Here is a 20376-nt window from a genome sequence, read left to right on the forward strand (position 1 = left end):
TTGACTGTAGTTCTACGTTCGAGGAACTTGACGAGTAGAGGGCCCATGAAGTCGAAGAAGAGGGTCACCATGACCTTATCGTGACTGTGGCACTTCCCGGAGCTTGATGGAACCTGTGTGAAGAGCTTTGGATTTTTTTAGCGGGGAAGACGTGGGATGTTTCCGCTGTTGGCACTGCCGTTTGCTCTCGGACTATCGGAATACGGTCGCACGGAATTATCCTGTTGCAGGATAACGACCGTCCTCCCACTGCCAATCGAACCATGGTTACGGTTGAGCGATTTTATTGGGAATCACTGCAACATCCTCTGTATAGTCTGTATCTTTCATCGTGTGATTTTCACAACTTTGGCGACCTGAAGAAAGACATGCGTGGAAGTCGGTATCAGTTGAACGAGGAAGTGCAGGAGTGAGTGCGATTGTGGATCCGTTAGTGGCCGGTCGCCTTCAGGAGAACAGGAATTGATCGTCTCGTCTCCCAGTGGGATAAATGTCCTAGTGCGCGTGGTGAGTACTTTTGAATGGAACCATTCCATGGTCCCGTTGTGGCGGCTGTTCGATTTTCATTTGAATGGCAACAGGAGGAAGATGTAGGATTAACGTCGAGTCAACAACGTGTCATTGGAGAGTGGGCAGTAGCTTGTATTGGTCAATGATGGGGAACGAAATCGGTTGTGGCGCTTTTAAAGGAACCATTCCGGCATTCACCTTACGTGTTTGAGGGAAAGCATAGAAAACCTGAGTCCGGGGGTTTAAACTGGGATTTGATCTCTGCTCCCCCGTGATATAAGTCCAGTATGCTAATATGTTCCGTCAGTTAGTGGGGTGGATAGCGTATCCCACTGTGCATGCATCTCGTCATCTGGTTGAGTGACTAGAGATAATGTAGCGATACTCATGAGTGAATTATCAACACGAGTTGCACTGTAACTACATGCACGTACCCAGGTCTGGCAGTGATCTTGTTCTCGTCCTGCAGTAAACGTAATCGTTCAACTCTCTTCTTTATGTTTCTGTCACAGAAGTTGGAAAAGTAACAAAACAAAGCATTAGCTTATATGTCACAATGAAATCGAACTAAATTTTAAGTTAAATGTTAGATGACATGTTACATGCTTATTTACAGACTGCTGTCACTCCCACTGACCTTTTTTTCTCATTTATGTATTTAATTTGGGAAGAGTGCCCTTTATGACGTGACAACAAATGACACATTCTATTGATCCTAGGACAGCATATGCATATCATTTATTTCACTATTTGTGTACTCCTAACTTTTTGTCGAGTACACAATAAAGTTTCTGGATGGTGGAAGAGGCGCAAGCATGATGTTTTGCACCTAAGTCCGATTTCTCTGGATTGAAATAACGACCAATCGTGTCATCTCTTATAATTGAGTTGAACAACCTTAACTGCTACGCGGATGAAATGATACGTGTGACTAGAATATGTGATACAGTGAGTGTTTGTCATACAGTGGAAATGGCTATGTGACGGTGAAAATCAAAGTTAATAAAAAAAAGAATTTGGAATGACTGCAGACTCAACATTGTCCATCATTTTAGTATCGTAATTTGACATCAGAGACAGCGAGATTGCTCTGGCAGAATATCTATAACTGGCATCGTAGTTTTCGTAAAATAAGCTCAAGTTTTCAGTTCCACAATCCTAGTGCCGGGGGTATTCAAGTAGATAACTCCAACTACTTATATCCGACTGTTTCGGGGTTACCAAGGGAGGGAGTAGCTTTAGAAAAACAGCAAGTGACGAGAGAATTTTGTTGGATCCATCAGAATACAGCTGTGAAGAAGAAAGTAGAACCTCCTGTGTGGCTTCAAACCGGATCACTAAAACAATGGAAGTAGTAAGTCTCATACACGAACACGGCACTATTTTTGACTTGAGGTATTACTACGGATCCGACTCACCAAGGAATGCATCATTATATTGTATATTCCCATTTTTAAGTACAGACCCATCTAGACAATCAACTATATTTGGGTTTCCCCCTCCCCCAACCTCCGCCACACTCTCTGTTTCTAGTTTCGAATTCTGCTAGTCTCTTGCTCACCCACTGATGGTGTAACAACAACGGAGCAACCCTAAACCCATAAATTACTTTTATCGGTGCAATACTATGCCTTTCGTCTAACATACCTCCCGAGACAGTCGACAAGAGTCATTCAAAATGCACAGAATGAATAAGCTCCAAAGCGCTGACGAAATTCTAGTTAGTATTTAAAATGTGTCGGTGCGTAAGGAACCCTTTTCATAGCTTATCTTTACCGCTAATCTCTCGCTCAATGAAAGAACACAGTAGACGCTATTTATAAGACGCACAAAAGAATAGATGCTTTAAGTTCCACACGTAGGACTCCTGTTATGTCATTGGCGGCATACCAGAAAATATTCCAAACTTCAACATAATTTACTTTAGGTGCGGAGTCGTAAGTAGCGTTGCCATGGTAGGGTTACAAGATGTGAGAGGGGGGATTTTATCGTTTGTCGTCCAGTACTGACGACTCGCGGGCGTGCACGAGTTCTACCGATCAGCTGTTATTGTATAAATTTCAGACGGAAGTAAGACGGATTCGTGAATGCGCATGACAGAGACAATCATCTTCAGATGTCGTAATTATCTGTGGCATGAAATATGAAGTTAAATTAAAGTTGTTGTAATACAGCGGAATGAGTAGAAGAAAATGACATTAAAATATTTAGTAGACATTTGTGATCGTGTTTCATATTGTATAATATATTTAAAAATAAGTACCATTACTGTTATTAATCGAGTAATCATGCGCTCATACAGACGACGCAATAACACTTCGTCAGGCAATTACAGTGTCACAACTACGGGTCGTTGAGGGTAGCAGCAATCTGATACAGAGAACAATCGAATCGAAGATTCCGAATGGTGCCGACTTTTAACGACCAGTATGGGTGCCGATAGCTTACTTATCACGTCCTTAACTGTGGCTAGTCTATTTGGGCACATAACATAGTAATTAATGTAGGTTATCAATTACTAACAGCCTCACAACAATTAATAATCATATCGGTATACACGCGGTCCGAGATGACGCCACACAATGTCAGTCTTGCCTCTTGAGGAAAAAAGTTTAACGACTGGTTGGTTAGAGGGTCTCACAAAAGTACAAACTGAGGTTCAGTCTCAATGGGTGCAGGTCAAACGCAGGACGAGGATAGACAACAGCAGAATTATAGTTGTAAATTGTCGTAGCTATGTTGAGAGAGAAGCAGAGCTCAAAGCGCTCATAGAAGGCATTGAAGCAGAAATCGTTATAGACACTGAAAGGTGACTAAAGCCGGACATAAGTTCGCCTGAAGTATTCAACAAGAACCTAATGGTGATCACAAAGAATAGAATAATAACAGTTGGTACTTGCATGTTTGTTGCTGTTAGAAGCATTTTATTTTATAGTAAAATTGGTATAGATGTTTCCTTTGAGTATGGGTAGAGGCTATACTCGACGACCTGAATAAATTAATAACTGATTCCTTTTACCGACCCCCGACTCAGTTGATAAAATTGCTGAAACGTTGAAGAAAAATTTAATCTTAATTTCGAACAGGTACGTGACTCATATATTTATAGTTGGTGGTGACTTCAATCTAACCTCGATATGTTGGTGAAAATGCAGATGTAACAGGTATAAGTGTAGATATTTCTATTGGTGGCAGGGCAGTGTACTGAACAGCATATCAGTATTTACTTCATTTCCAAACTAAAAATGAGTAGTACCTCCAAGAGCAAGCCATTAATGCTTATTTTCCCCTGGGCAGCAGGTCCGGTGTTGAAGTGTGGACGGCTGGACGCAAAACGGGTAGTCTATGCTGACAGGCGTAGTCCACTTCGTGGTGCAGTTACGGTCATTCAGAAAACATCAGGTGGTAAAGTTTGTGAGGTGTTTGTGGGAAAACTGTTTGATGCAGAGAAAAAACAACCAACATACTGATGTGTGTACATATTAAAGTAGCACACAAAAAATATCTGCAATTATACCTGTTACACGCTGTATATTTTTAAAATCACTGCTAGGCATAGAACATCGTCCGAAATGGTACAAAACGCTTTCCTCGAAAATTATTTTGAGAAATTATTACAGGAACCTACATGAAGGGTAAATGGTTGTGATAAAATACTAAGCCTCTGGGCAACAACTAACCGCTAAGAAATACGGGGCATTATGATGGATACAGGGATTAGTGACAAGGTTGTTGTATCGAGACTGAATACTGTAATATCCCTAACCCACCAGAAATAAAGGAAAAATATACGTATTTAAAGAAAAGTAGGTAAAAATTTGCTTCATGCCTTCCTAAGACAAAGTCTCCATTCCTTCAAAAACAACTATGTAAGTGTAAATCAGATGTGGCCTAAATTTGAAGATATCATATTGATGGTAATTGAGAGTTTCATACCAGGTACGTTAACAACATACGGAACAGATCCCCCTTTGTGCACAAAACAGGTCAGGACACTGTTGTAGAAGCAAGGAAAAAAAGCATGTCAGCGGCTGACGATACGGAACATAGCCATAAGCAGGTTAGCGCCGGGCTGCCTAGCACTCAGCTGCAACTGAATTACGGCTAGCCCCCAGCAGAGGGCGCACAAGGCACCATTTTTTTGATGCTTCCACCTTACGTCACACAAATAGTTCCGAAGAGGACACACATCTGCCAAACACGGAAATAAGCTAACACACAGCTCTACTTAGCCAGTAACAACAGTACCTCAAGACGAGATCAGGGCAGTCTCTACAGTCACCGTCGAGAAGAAAAAAAAATGTACATTCTGCAAGTGATCATAGTTCAGTTTCACAGGATTCGGGACTGGACTAGAGTTACAGGTAGGTCAGTGCAAGTGAACACTGAACCACTGCCACCCATGTTTTCGTGTTACAGTTAAGTATTTGCGAAGTGTCCGCCTGCTTAGCTGAGTGTTAATGTTCTTGCCTCCTATGCAGTGGGCCCGGGTTGCAGTCCCGGCCGGGTTGGAGTCCCGGCCGGGTTGGAAATTTTCTCCGCTCGTGGAGTGGGTGTTATGATGTCCTTATCATCATTTCATGCTCAGCACCAGCACGCAAGTCGCCCAATGTGGCGTCGACTGAAATAAGACTTGCACTCGGCGGCCGAACTTCCCCGAATGGGGCCTCCCGGCCAACAGAGCTACACGATCATTTCATTTCATTTGCAAAGTTTCTGTTAATACATTATTGTAAATATGTGTTGCCATCATTTTGCATTTAAGTTGCCTAACCCTGTTTTGCCGTGTCACGAGGCTGTGTAGTTGCTGCGTGCGAGCTGCCAACTGGTAACAGTAACTACTTTCGGTGGTAGGGGATCATCTTCCCGCCACATTCATATGCTAACACCAAGTGCGTTTGGTGAATACAACCTAAAACCAGATTTAAAGAAACAATGAATCTCCAATACTGGTGAAGTTTTACAGAAGCTCGAATTTTAACGCGGTCTTCGATGCGAGATGTTTTTAATGGTTTACACAACGAAACGCTCTCTCGAAATCTTGCAGAAAATGCAAAGATATTCTACTTATATGTAAAGTATACCAGTGGCATGTATATATACAGGGTGAGTCACCTAACGTTACCGCTGGATATATTTCGTAAACCACATCAAATACTGACGAACCGATTCCACAGACCGAACGTGAGGAGAGGGGCTAGTGTAATTGTTTAATACAAACCATACAAAAATGCACGGAAGTATGTTTTTTAACACAAACCTACGTTTTTTAAAAATATAACCACGTTAATTTTGTTAGCACATCTGAACATATAAATAAATACGTAATCAGTGCCGTTTGTTGCATTGTAAATTGTTAATTATATCCGGAGATATTGCAACCTAAAGTTGACGCTTGAGTACCACTCCTCCGCTGTTCGATCGTGTGTATCGGAGAGCACCGAATTACGTAGGGATCCAAAGGGTACGGTGATGGGCCTTAGGTACAGAAGAGACTGGAACAGCACATTACGTCCACATGCTAACACACTTTTATTGGTCTTTTTCACTGACGCACATGTACATTACCATGAGGGGTGAGGTACACGTACACACGTGGTTTCCGTTTTCAATTACGGAGTGGAATAGAGTGTGTCCCGACATGTCAGGCCAATAGATCAACAATGTGGTGGCCATCATTATCTGCACACAATTGCAATCTCTGGCGTAATGAATGTCGTACACGCCGCAGTACATCTGGTGTAATGTCGCCGCAGGCTGCCGCAATACGTTGTTTCATATCCTCTGGGGTTGTAGGCACATCACGGTACACATTCTCCTTTAACGTACCCCACAGAAAGAAGTCCAGAGGTGTAAGATCAGGAGAACGGGCTGGCCAATTTATGCGTCCTCCACGTCCTATGAAACGCCCGTCGAACATCCTGTCAAGGGTCAGCCTAGTGTTAATTGCGGAATGTGCAGGTGCACCATCATGCTGATACCACATACGTCGACGCGTTTCCAGTGGGACATTTTCGAGCAGCGTTGGCAGATCATTCTGTAGAAACGCGATGTCTGTTGCAGTGCTCTCCGATACACACGATCGAACAGCGGAGGAGTGGTACTCAAGCGTCAACTTTAGGTTACAATATCTCCGGATGTAATTAACATTTTACAATGCAACAAACGGCACTGATTACGTATTTGTTTATATGTTCAGATGTGCTAACAAAACTAACGTGGTTCTATTTAAAAAAAACGTAGGTTTGTGTTAAAAAACATACTTCCGTGCATTTTTGTGTGGTTTGTATTAAACAATTACACTAGCCCCTCTCCTCACGTTCGGTCTGTGGAATCGGTTCGTCAGTATTTGATGTGGTTTACGAAATATATCCAGCGGTAACGTTAGGTGACTCACCCTGTATATACACTCCTGGAAATTGAAATAAGAACACCGTGAATTCATTGTCCCAGGAAGGGGAAACTTTATTGACACATTCCTGGGGTCAGATACATCACATGATCACACTGACAGAACCACAGGCACATAGACACAGGCAACAGAGCATGCACAATGTCGGCACTAGTACAGTGTATATCCACCTCTCGCAGCAATGCAGGCTGCTATTCTCCCATGGAGACGATCGTAGAGATGCTGGATGTAGTCCTGTGGAACGGCTTGCCATGCCATTTCCACCTGGCGCCTCAGTTGGACCAGCGTTCGTGCTGGACGTGCAGACCGCGTGAGACGACGCTTCATCCAGTCCCAAACATGCTCAATGGGGGACAGATCCGGAGATCTTGCTGGCCAGGGTAGTTGACTTACACCTTTTAGAGCACGTTGGGTGGCACGGGATACATGCGGACGTGCATTGTCCTGTTGGAACAGCAAGTTCCCTTGCCGGTCTAGGAATGGTAGAACGATGGGTTCGATGACGGTTTGGATGTACCGTGCACTATTCAGTGTCCCCTCGACGATCACCAGTGGTGTACGGCCAGTGTAGGAGATCGCTGCCCACACCATGATGCCGGGTGTTGGCCCTGTGTGCCTCGGTCGTATGCAGTCCTGATTGTGGCGCTCACCTGCACGGCGCCAAACACGCATACGACCATCATTGGCACCAAGGCAGAAGCGACTCTCATCGCTGAAGACGACACGTCTCCATTCGTCCCTCCATTCACGCCTGTCGCGACACCACTGGAGGCGGGCTGCACGATGTTGGGGCGTGAGCGGAAGACGGCCTAACGGTGTGCGGGACCGTAGCCCAGCTTCATGGAGACGGTTGCGAATGGTCCTCGCCGATACCCCAGGAGCAACAGTGTCCCTAATTTGCTGGTAAGTGGCGGTGCGGTCCCCTACGGCACTGCGTAGGATCCTACGGTCTTGGCGTGCATCCGTGCGTCGCTGCGATCCGGTCCCAGGTCAACGGGCACGTGCACTTTCCGCCGACCACTGGCGACAACATCGATGTACTGTGGAGACCTCACGCCCCACGTGTTGAGCAATTTGGCGGTACGTCCACCCGGCCTCCCGCATGCCCACTATACGCCCTCGCTCAAAGTCCGTCAACTGCACATACGGTTCACGTCCACGCTGTCGCGGCATGCTACCAGTGTTAAAGACTGCGATGGAGCTCCGTATGCCACGGCAAACTGGCTGACACTGACGGCGGCGGTGCAAAAATGCTGCGCAGCTAGCGCCATTCGACGGCCAACACCGCGGTTCCTGGTGTGTCCGCTGTGCCGTGCGTGTGATCATTGCTTGTACAGCCCTCTCGCAGTGTCCGGAGCAAGTATGGTGGGTCTGACACACCGGTGTCAATGTGTTCTTTTTTCCATTTCCAGGAGTGTATATATGAAGATGGTACCTGTTCTTTCGGACATGTCCGAAAGATCAGATACCATCTTCATATATAACATGCATTAACCACTCACAGACAGCAGGTGGCGCCACTAGTAGTGGAAGGTACATAAAGCGTATCGGGGGGATGCGGAAGAACAGTAAACTCGTTGTCGTAATGCAGAAACAGAGCGATTTATCACTTTGAAAGGGACATGTTTATTTGTAGCTTTCAGGCTAAGGGTGGAAGCATTTCCGAAACGGCTAAGTGTGTAAACTGTTTCTGCGTGTGGACCTCCGCAGCAGCTGCTTAGGTCATACACCAATGGTGACTGCTGTTCATTGGCGACGAAGGCTGGAATTTGCACTCCAGTACAGCAACTGGACCTCCACTGAGCTACGACACGTAGCCTTTTAGGGTGGATGCTCCAGTAAACAGATGGCTGTTGAAACGTCGGAAAGCAAGCACCCTGCAGCAATCCAGGCCGGAGGAGGGAGCGAAATGGTCCGGGAAACATTTTCATGGCGTCCTTGGGCGATCTCGTCGTTTTGGAAGGCACAATGGATCAACTGAAGTATGAACATATCCTCGAGGACCACATCCACCCCTACAAGCAGTTTGTTTTTCCTCGGCACGATGCATCTACCAGCTGGACAATGTAACGTGTCATACAGCTCATAGTGCACGTGCGTGGTTCGAAGAGCACCAGGATGAATTTACTGTACTCCCCTGACCACCAGACTGCTCGGATTTAAACCCAATCGAGTATCTGTGGGCCCACGACGACAGGCCTGTTCGTGCCATGGAAACCTAGCGCAACTGGCCGCGGTACTTTCCAGAACCTCGCTGACTCCTTTGCTGCACATCTCGCAGCAGTCCCGCTGCAAAAGGTGGTTGTTTAGGCTTGTGACAGGCGGACACTTGATATGACTTGGCGGTGTAGTTGTAGATTCAACTAAATGCCTAGGGATTACAATCATGAAAGACTTAAAATGGAACCATCACACCAAAAATTGAAAATTTATTTGAGTGCTTAACTGCATTCATTCTCAGGCTGTGCACGGTGATAGGTTGACGTGAAGAGACTCATCGTGCACGTCTGAGTCGATAGACAGCATTTCTGGGCTGTGGCAGCTGTGTGTGTGGCAACGTGAGCAAGAAATGACTTTGCTTGATGCTTATCACTTATGCCTGTGAACAAAGTCTTGACCATTAGGGCTATTAGCATAGTGTCACCCAGTACGAATATCACCCTCTTTCACTATTTTGCAAAATTTTCTCTGTGTGAATCCTTACGCGTGATTTGCGAGCAACGAGTTTTCATTTCACCCATCGAATTATTTGTTAGCAACTTTCACTACTGTTGCACAATGTCAACCTATCACGTGCTAAAAGAAATATTAATGTTCAGTTGTGTGGTATCTGTCTCAGAATATCCAAATTCCATGTTCCATGAAATACTAAACCTTATAAATCTTATAAGATCCTCACACCAACACCTCCACTGTTAAGATATCACTGACCCTACAGGCACAATGTCAACCTATCACGTGCTAAAAGAAATATTAATGTTCAGTTGTGTGGTATCTGTCTCAGAATATCCAAATTCCATGTTCCATGAAATACTAAACCTTATAAATCTTATAAGATCCTCACACCAACACCTCCACTGTTAAGATATCACTGACCCTACAGGCGAACAACATGGTGTCCATCGGGAATACAATGGTGCGAATGGGGACTTGCAGCAGATGGCATTGTCCGTGAGTCCCAACACATTCTTTGTGTCTTGGGGTGGTTCGGTGCAGCCTGATACAGACAAAACTCAAACGCATTAAACGTTTTTCACTGCTCCATAGATCAGAGATGAAATTATTTGCTACACTCTCAGTGATGTTGAGCAAAATTTGTTCTGATCTGTGGCTTATGTGCAGCAGTAGGGACGAGAATATCGGTTCTGACCGAGTCTGTTATTAATCTGTATACATGATCTGCGACAGAGGTTTCTCATCGTGTGACTAGGGCCTCCCGTCGGGTAGACCGTTCGCCAGGAGCAAGTCTTTCGATTTGACGCCACTTCGGCTACTTGCGCGTCGATGGGATGAAATGATGATGATTAGGGCAACACAACACCCAGTCACTGAGCGGAAAAAATCTCCGACCGACCCAGCCTGGAATCGAACCCGGACCCTTTGGATTGACATTCTGTCGCACTGACCACTTTTTATTTATTTATATAGATATCAATGTGCGAACAGTCGTAGTTAATCAAGCCTGGAAAACTAAAACAGAATGAAGACACCATCGAAGATAGTAAGCATAAATAACATGAAAATAAAGCTACCACTTCGTAGTTAGGCTTCCCAGCGACTGCTCCCGCTGATAAAGATAGTTCAATATATGATCGTTTGCAGTTCGTTCTGGCCTCATCTACCACTGCCTGGAACATTCCAGCAAGACGGCGGGCTGTGAAAGGCACTCCGTAGGTAGTTTGCGAAGCATTGTCGATATCTGGTATGCCTGGAAACAGCATGATGTCTTTCTTGCAAATAGAGCCAGAAGTCAAGTAAATTGTTGTGTCCGTCACGATAGAGGTAATGGACCGCATTTCCACGTATCCAGGTGACGGAGTTGGTCCGAGTCTTGGGGTAAAATGCCTCATCCGGAAACAACAACGTTCGTGCAGATATATGCTCCGGCGTAACTCGCGAGAGATAAGCCAGCATCTGCCGCGCTAGGTGCCAAACTGGTTCCGCCTCTCCACAGATGAGGCGGTGCTCGTCAGAATCTACTGTATTACAACCCACACAATTGGGAGATTCTGCCATGGGGATATTGTGGAGACGTTCGTGCGTCACCAGCTTAACGACTATGTACCATTGAGAAACGACATCGGAATCAAGCATTGCATCGTTACAGTCTTCCACACCACGCGCCACCGTACATCAATATATTTTAGTTCGACTACATTTAGGGGGCGGCGTTGCAGCATGTAGTGATATAGGCGTCGAGTTGTGGCCATTCGTGGTGTCGCGAGCGCTACACTGAAATAACTTTGTTCGAAATAGAAACGTCCTATACAAACGAGGGGCGCCGGGATGTCCTGTAGTGGCACCGGCGCTCTTAGTGAAGCAGGTCGTAGCGCCGTCAGAAGCAAACTCGTGAGGCTTGTAGGACAACGGCGGAGCAGACATAAATGTGAGCTAACATAGTGGGCAGTGGTCCTATCATGGACGTTAACTAGGCCGAGACCACCTTTTTCCTTGGGGAGGGTAAGAGATACGTATCTGACCTTCAGTAACATACCAGCGGTGACGAAGTATCCCAGCGCTGCCATAATGCTACGCACCAAGGGGTTCGGAATGAGTAGCGTTTGGGCGACGTGCGGTATGCGGGACGCAAGGTATACATTGGCATAATGCGCACGCTGAACGATGTTGAGGGATCGCAAGCGCTGATATGCAATTCCGACCAGAATTTGGTTAAGAAGGCGTCGGTAATTGAACGTCGTCGCGCGTCGCATGTCGTTCATGACATCTAAGCCCAAGCAGCGGACAGTATCACTGAAGCGTAAGGGGGCAATGTGTTCCTGCGGTAGCCCTATCCCGATGCTCAAGGCGACGGACTTGTCAACGTTGATTTGGCTACCAGAAGCTGTACCGTATGTTGCAATCCAGTCCAAAGTCACCGCCATATCGGTAGCTCCACGTATGACGATCATCAAATCATCCGCATATGCCGTGCAGCGAGAGATGGAGCCGCCAAACTGTATCCTAGTGAGCCTGTCTCGGAGACCACACAACAAAGGTTCTAAGGCCAATGCAAATTAAAATGTTGATAATAGACATCCCTGTCGTACTGATCGGCGGATCGGCATGGATGCCGTCAGTCTTCCATTAACAAGAACTCGAGAAGTAGCACCTTGCAGAAGGCGTGTCAACACTGTGATAAAGGGGTCGGGGTATTCCATGCGCTGTAGAACGGCCGTGAGGAAAGTGTGGCCCACACGGTCAAAAGCCTGGCTAAAGTCGATAGACGCCAGGGCTGCCGGCAGACGTCTCACCCGTGCAAGGGAGATGAGATCTCTGTAACGACATAACGCAGTTCTGATGTTGTTGGGTCCCCCCAAGCACGTCTGATCGCTGGGCAGGACGTGCAGTAGTGTGCCGCGAATACGTTCTGATAGCAGCCTCGAAAAGATCTTGAAGTCGCTGTTCAATAACGTTAAGGGACCATAATCGCAGGCATGATTCCATCCCTTCGGCTTATGGATGGAGACAATCAGTCCTTCCAAAAACGGTGCAGGCAACGTTATACCCGGGTACATCAATTCCTGACAAATTTCAACCCAACACGGTACCAACAGTTGTTTAAAGGCTCGATAGAACTATAATGGTAATCTGTCGATTCCTGGTGATTTATGGGGAGCACCTTTACCAATGGCATCGAGCACTTCCTCTTCTCTCACTTCTCCCAGTAAAGTCGGTACCATGTCTGGTGGAACTGTACCGTGAACATGTGCTGAAACGGTGTCTACCGTCGCCATATCAGGGAGCACTGCTGAATAATGGTGAGCGTAATGCCCATAGAAGGCTTTTGCTATATCTACTTGTTCTACCACGTGTCAACCGTCGTCCGCTATCATGTCGGTTACCAGTGCCCTACGGCGCCTCCTGCGCTCTAGGAGCACGTGGTGCATAGATGGCCTTTCTGGTTGTATCATGTCTGGAGCACGCGACCGTATAACAGCGCCTTGTAAATGACGGCGTGCTAAGGAGACGAGCTGCGCTTTCGCGCGATTGACTATGATCTGCCTGTCAGGTGAGGACTCCATAGCAAGACATTCCCATAGGATGGTGTAATAAAAGTTTTCCGTGCTACTCCTCCATGCCGCCGCTTTCCGGTGGTGCGCCTAAGAGCAGGCTTCGCACATTCAATCCACCAACTGAGGGTCGATCGGTAACGACCACAACGCTGTAAGGAAGCGTTCCACGACTCTTCGATAGTACCTTTACATGCAGGCTCGTCCAGATGGGCGACGTTCTGTTTCCAGGGGGGCCTATTGCGCCACACACGTGGAGGTTGGAGGGCAATGGTGCAAATATAGGCAGTGTGGTCGGTGAATGAAGTGGGCCGGAGCTCTGCCCCTCTCGTCGCCGTCGAAAGGGTGTTTGTGACGTAAATCCTATCTAACCGACTTGACGAATGACTTGTATAATGGGTGTAACTAGGAGCTGGGCCATGGATGTGGCGCCACGTGTCGAGCAGGTGGAGGTCACGCACTAACATTTCCAATTCCGCACACAGGACGTGATGTGGCTGCCGATCAGACGGAGATAATGTACAGTTAAAATCTCCTCCGTTCACCATATCGTCTATGCGGCCCATAAATAGACGCATAATATCTTCCGAAAAAAAACAAAAAAAAAAACGGGCCCTATCTTTCCGTCACCCTGATCCTGAAGGGGCATATACATTGATGAGACGTACACCGTTGACAGTTACAGCCATGGCTCTTGCACTCGGTAAGTACAGTACGTCCGTAGCCGCCAAGCCTTCCCGTAGCAGGACAGCCTCACCACAATCGGTAGAAGAGGCGTGGGAGATATGTGCGGTATATCTGTAGAAGTCAGGGAAACTAGCGACATATACTTCCTGTAAGAGGGCCACGTCGATGTCCGCCGCATCGAGCATGCGTTGTAGCATTGTCAGTTTGTGTGGTGCCATTATCGCATTGATATTGATTGTGGCAAGGCGAAAGGTGTCCTGCCTAGCCTCTTCACCTAGGGTAGACGCCATGGCAATCGAAGATAACCGCAAGAGATGCCGGACCCACCGAACCCGTTACAGATTATGAGTCTTCACGCGAGGAGTGGCATCCCCAATGCCGCCACTCCCTGCCCTTTACCACTCAGCTACCGGGGGCGGACGACAGAGGTCCCAAAAGCTAACAATGGTGTCTGGCGTCTGATTTGAACGAATGATTTAGATTTCATGGCGGTACATAGCAGGCTTACAGAGAGATGGTTAAGTGCACGGTGTTTCATAGTATTTTTATTCTAAGATAACTTCTCTCAACAGCGATTTAGGCCACGCGTGCACTGAGGCCATCAGTCATCCCTTTGAACAGTGCTGAGCTTAAGTTGTTGCTATAAGGTGCAAGTTGTTTATGTTGTAAAAACAAAGTTACTAATTTTCCATCATTAGGTCTTGACCTAAAGGTATTCATTTTAGTATCCTAGGCCACCTGCATAATTTAGAACACGCCGTATTTACCCTCGACGAATAATATAACATCACGTGGTACGTGACTTCGGGTGTAATAAAGCGACATTCATTGTAAAATTTCCGTTGCATGTGTTACGAATGCTACTAAACTACGTGGTCTCAACACAGACTACGAGAAACTGCTGGTTATACTCACCGACTGGAAGTATCATTTGAGTTTGTACGTTAGATGTAACTTTTGCAGCACTTATCTACATCCAGAAAATTGCAGGATACTGTTCAGCAGTGAGTCAGAAGCTATTCGGTTCGTGAAAAGCTGTTAACACTTGACCGGAAAAAGAAGCAAATAGTAACGTAAATGACGGCTCTTTCAGAGATACACACACCAACGGAAGCAAAACACCTCATGATTGATTGTCGTCTGTTACCTCATCTCATCACTGCTGAATGAGATACAACTACAGCGGCGCTTGTTAGACACCTTCAAAGGAGTTGCTAACATGATACGAGTCTTACAAAGAGGGCCAACGTCTGACATTCCGAGATGCAGCGCTGATTCATTAAAGGTGGCTCGCACATGTACACAACATGGAGCACAAATAAGAGTCTAAAGTGTAGGGAATCTGGTTTGCGTGTATTACTTGAAGACGCCTTTACAACTGTTGTCGTACGCTTTGGCGTTTCGATCGTCAGCGAGCCCAGAAAACGCCACTTTGCGACGAGTTATGTAAAACAAGTGTCCCTTCGGCGAAGCAGACGAGTTGTAGAACACAGGCTTCATATTTCTGGCGCAATACACAATAGGTATCCGCAAGTGAAGGCCATGTCTTGGGACTGTAAATATGCTCGCGATCGCCATAATTTTCGTGGAGGCCCGAACTTCCAGTGTGCAAGCAAACGATGTTGTGCTGAGTCGCCACTGTGGCATAGTAGTGACACGAAATGATTTCGATGTAACACGTGATATTGGTCAATTTCAAATGGCTATATTTTAGCCAACATAAATACAAGTCTAATTTCTATCTCGAAGATAGAAATATGTAGTTTCGTCCTTGTTATTTGACTGCGGAAGCCGCGTTTGTGTGTGTGGGTGTGTGTGTGTGCTTAAGTCTGATCAACTTCGTTGATTTTTACTTCTACAGGGAATGGAAAGGGTAAAAATTTTCACTTTATTTATTTATTCTTCTATCAGCTTTAGTTCGGGCACACAGAGGGGTCCTTTAACTCGCTGCTTTTGGTGTGTGTTAGAAAACAGTGTGTAGAAGTGGTAAGGGACTTTATGTCCGTAAATTATGTAGAATTACGTAGGGATAACATTTACGGGGGCTCAAATACTATCGCCTTCGGTACTTTATATCTGTGGTTGCGCGAGGGTTCTACCATACCTACTGTGGTGAGTGTGGTGTCACCGCTAGACACCACACTTGCTAGGTGGTAACTTAAATCGGCCGCGGTCCTGTAGTACATGTCGGACCCGCGTGTCGCCACTGTGGGATCGCAAACCTAGCGCCACCACAAGGCAGGTCTCGAGAGACTGAGGAGACCTCGTCCCCAGTTGTACGGACAACATAGCTAGCGATTGGACGTGCTAAGCCTTGCTCTCATTTGCCGAGAGATAGACAGTAGAATAGCCCTCTGCTAAGTTAAATGGCGACCACCTAGCAAGGCGCCATTTGTATCAGTGCCAATAGCTTACGAGTATGCAGGAGAGATGTATTCCAACAAGAGAATAAAGTTAAGTATTAAAAAAGCTACGTATTTTTCTTTAGTGCATTTATAAGTCTCATGTTCCAGACTTCACGCCCGTCTGCGTTAGCCTTGCGTGCCCTATCGGCTACAGCATTGTGTCTGGGCTGTATGGTCTAGACACAACAGTGAGTTGTGGTGTACTGTCGCGTATCATGTCCAACTTCCGAAGTAAGGTTCGTGCCTTCTCCTTGACATTGTCTGAGAGGTAAGATTCGCTTAAGGCTCGATGAATATCATGATTCCGGATCCACCAACGGGCTCCAGTGATCCATCGTAGGCATCTGCTTTGTATAACCTGTAACCTCTTGTAGTTAGTGGCACACGTAGTACCCCAGGAGGTCGATCCATAGAAAATAGATGGGTCGACTGTGGTGTGGTACAGCTGGAGTTTCGTGCGTTGGCTGAGGTACGTGCTCTTCAGAAATGGGAGGAGAGCTCCCAGCATTTTGAGGCCAGACGTCTTCTTCTCCGTAATGTGATGACTATACAGCATTTTGGCGTCCAGATGCACTCCAAGGTATTTTACAGTTGTTGCCCAGGGGAGTGGCTGGTCTGATATCCGTAGGCGTGCATTGACAATGGGTCTCCGACGTGTGAAGGCAATAACTTTGATTTTCTCTGCATTGGCCGTTATTTTGTTCCTGTGGGTCCAGTGGTCCACTAAAACTAGTTGGCGCTACATCCGTGTGACGAGGTGGTCCATTCTGATTCCTGCAGTCAGGAGTGCTGTGTCGTCGGCATAGAAACTGGCAGTAACATGTGGTACCGTCGGGGGGTCGTTAATGTATAAATTAAACAGCAGTGAAGATATGACCGACCCTTGTGGAAGTCCTTCAAGGACAGGCCGTGTTGTTGAATTCTTGTCATCAATGCGGACATATAATCTGCGATCCTGGAGAAAATTGTCGAGAAGTTTTAAATAGCAGTCCGGCAGGGCAGTGGTACGTCGGAGCTTAACGATCAAGTTGTGTCGCCATGCTTTATCGTAAGCCTACTCTATATCGAGAAAGACTCCAATGGTATGTTTTTTTCTCGTTGAAATTGTCTTGGATAGATTCCGTGATGTGTAGTAGTTGTAACTCAGCCGATAGCTTCGCCTGGAAACCAAACTGCTCCGGTCGGATGATGTTGTGTGCCACAAGGATGTCCAGCATACGTTTCAGTAGGACACGTTCCAGTACCTTTCCCAGCGTCGGCAGTAAGCTTATGGGTCTGTATCTGTCAGGGTGTGAGAGATCCTTGCCCGGTTTTGATATTGGCAATATTCTGGCAATCTTCCATGCCTCGGGGAAGTATCCAGTCCTGAGGCAGCTGTTCACTATCCGGGTAAGAAGCACGACAGGCTTTCTCGGTAGGTGTTGCAGTTCCGTATTGCCGATTTTATCTGTTCCGGGTGAGGTGTGTTTGGTATACTTGATAATCCTCCGAATTTCCTCCGGCGTTGTCAGCCGGGGCATAGTATTAGTCGGGCGTCCAGAATAGCTTCCCATTCCGCCGCTGTGTCTCTCTCTGCACGGTGCAGTGCATCATCTCCATCCTCCATGGGGGATGTAGTCATCGTGAGCCACGTGCTATGTTCTCAAGCAGATAAGTTCTCATCTTTCCTCAAAGATGGGGTTGGTATCAACGAAGTTCCTTTCTTCTTGTATTCGTGCACATAGCACAATAATGTAAGTCAAGCGTCAAATTGATATGCGGAACTGTTCGGTTTTAAAGGATTTTGAAAGTGATCGATGATCTTGCATGTTTCGATCTAACTGAAAAACTATACGACCATGCAAATGTAGTTTTGATTTGATTTTGTTTTGCACGGGTTTTTGCCAACGGAATTCATTCGGAGCTGGTGAAGGTTTGTAAGGTGCAGTCTCCAACGTATTTTAAAACTGACAAATCACTGGCTGAGTAGCAACGTGCTGTACTTCTATTGAAGATGTTCTACGTAAAAGTCGTCCTAAACCTGTAACCACCATGACAACATCGAGAATGTGCACAATACGACGCTGAACGATCAGCGAATGATAGTGTATGAAATAACTTAAGTCAGAATGAGAGCAGTACATGGAGAATTAACAGTGAGAAAGATTTATGTAAATGGGTGCTGAGAAATAGAAAATGCGAAAACAATTTATCAGCACTATTTAGAATACAGGTGCTCTTACACACTAATTTGTTACTGTGAATAGGAAATGAGTCCACATCTTCGCACCGCAAACGAAGCACCACTCAAAGCAGAGGAAGCCGGTGCCTATGAACAAAAAGGCGAAGTCGATTTCATCTGCTGAACAGCCTATGGCGAAAGTTTCCTGGGACATTATAGGCTTTCTGCCTATTGTGTACGCAGCAAACGGTAAAATAATAAGTAATCAACACAACGCTAGGACCTCGACAAGGTAGATAAAAAAGGCGTGAGAAGAGCTCTGGATTTCGAAAGTAATTGAATCGTCTTACTTCAGCTCAGTACACGTGTTCTCATATGTTCTTTGAAACCGCCGTGACAAACGCGTTTGAAGACCCACTTGCTGCAATGTGTGCCATATTTAATAGCCTGGACACCCTCTGATCGCCATCAATTTTCGCATGCAAAGAAATCAGTTTCTTGAAAACGTTTAAATTCTACTAAGATTAGTCGTAGGTGGTTACTTTTCAGAATTTTCGGGATTATACGTTTGAGGTTAAAATTAGTGGCAGTAACAAGGATTCCTGTGAGATAGTTCTGAACGTCTTCTCCGAAAATTACTGAGAGCATTTAGATGAACAACTTACTCGAGAGGGCAACATCTAGATCCCATAGTAAGCGAAGATCAGAGCTTTTAGAAATCAGCTAACGTCGCTTTGAGAAATTAAATAGGAAAGGCAGCAGATGATCACACAGTATCACACTGGATAGCACATGGGATATTAAATTTAATTGACGTAAGGAGAAAATTTAAAAATGCAGCAAATGAAGCAGGTGAAAGAGAATACAGACATCTAAAAATAAGATTGGCAGAGAGTGCAAAATGGCTAAGCAGGAGTGGCTATAGCACAAATACAAGGCTGTAGAAGCATGCACAACTAGGGGAAAGACAGATGCCGCATATAGGAGAATTAAAGAACCCTTTGGAGAAAAGAAAAGCTACTGTATGTCATGGCTCCAGATGGCAAGCCAATACTAAGCAAAGAAAGGTAACCTGAAAGTTCAATACAAGGGCAACAAGTTTGAGGATAATATTATAGAAAGAGAAGAAGAAACAGATGAAGGTGAGATTGGACATGGGATACTGCGAAAAGAATTATACAGAGAGCTAAAAGATCTAAGTGGAATCAAGAGTCCTGGAATAGATAACATTCCTTCAGAATTATTAAGGTTATTGGGAGAGCCAGCCATGGAAAAATTTCCCACCTGGTGTACAATGTATATGAAACAGTCGAAATATCCTCAGATTTCAGGAAGAATTTAATAATTACAATTCCAAAGACGGTTTATTTATACAAGATTGCAAAGACTGGTAGAAGTCGACGTTGGGGGAGATCAGTTTGGTTTCCGCAGAACTGTAGGAGCACGCGAGGCAGTACTGACCCTAGTACTTATCCTTTGAGACAGACTGAAGAAAGGCAAACTTACGTTTACAGCATTTGTAGCTTTAGTGAATGCTCTTAACACTAATGAATGGACTACACTCTTTGAAATTCTGAAGGTAGCAGGGTTATAATACAGGGAGTGGAAAGTTACTTTCAACTTGTATAGAAACCAGACTGCAGTTATAAGAGTCGAAGGTAGACATGAAAGGGAAGCCATAGTTGATAATGGAATGAGACAGGGTTGTCGCCTATCCCCGATGTTATTCAGTCTGTACATTGAGCAAGCAGTAAAGGAAGCCATGGAAAAATTTAGAAATGGAAATGAAGTTCATGGAGAAGAAATAAAAGCTTTAAGGTTTGCCAATGACGTTGTAAAATCTGTCAAAGAATAGTTGAACGTAATGGAAAGCATGTTGAAAAGAGATTATAAGATGAACATCAACAAAGGTAAAGCAGTGGTAATGGAGTATAATCGAGCTAAACGAGGAGATACTGACGGAATCGGATT

At 45.5% G+C, this 20376-nt stretch overlaps 1 protein-coding gene across 1 annotated transcript in view; it reads right to left on the reverse strand.

Moving 5' to 3' along the window:
* LOC126249758 (galanin receptor 2a-like) overlaps positions 1 to 995 on the reverse strand; it is a 188401-nt gene extending 187406 nt beyond the window's left edge. The window contains exon 1 of the mRNA XM_049951446.1: positions 945 to 995. The gene's annotated coding sequence lies outside the window, so the exon portion shown is untranslated. The remainder of the gene's footprint in view (positions 1 to 944) is intronic.
* Positions 996 to 20376: the final 19381 nt, after the last annotated feature.

This window comes from Schistocerca nitens, chromosome 3, assembly GCF_023898315.1.
Source record: "Schistocerca nitens isolate TAMUIC-IGC-003100 chromosome 3, iqSchNite1.1, whole genome shotgun sequence".
In the NCBI taxonomy this organism is placed as follows: Eukaryota; Metazoa; Arthropoda; class Insecta; order Orthoptera; family Acrididae; genus Schistocerca; species Schistocerca nitens.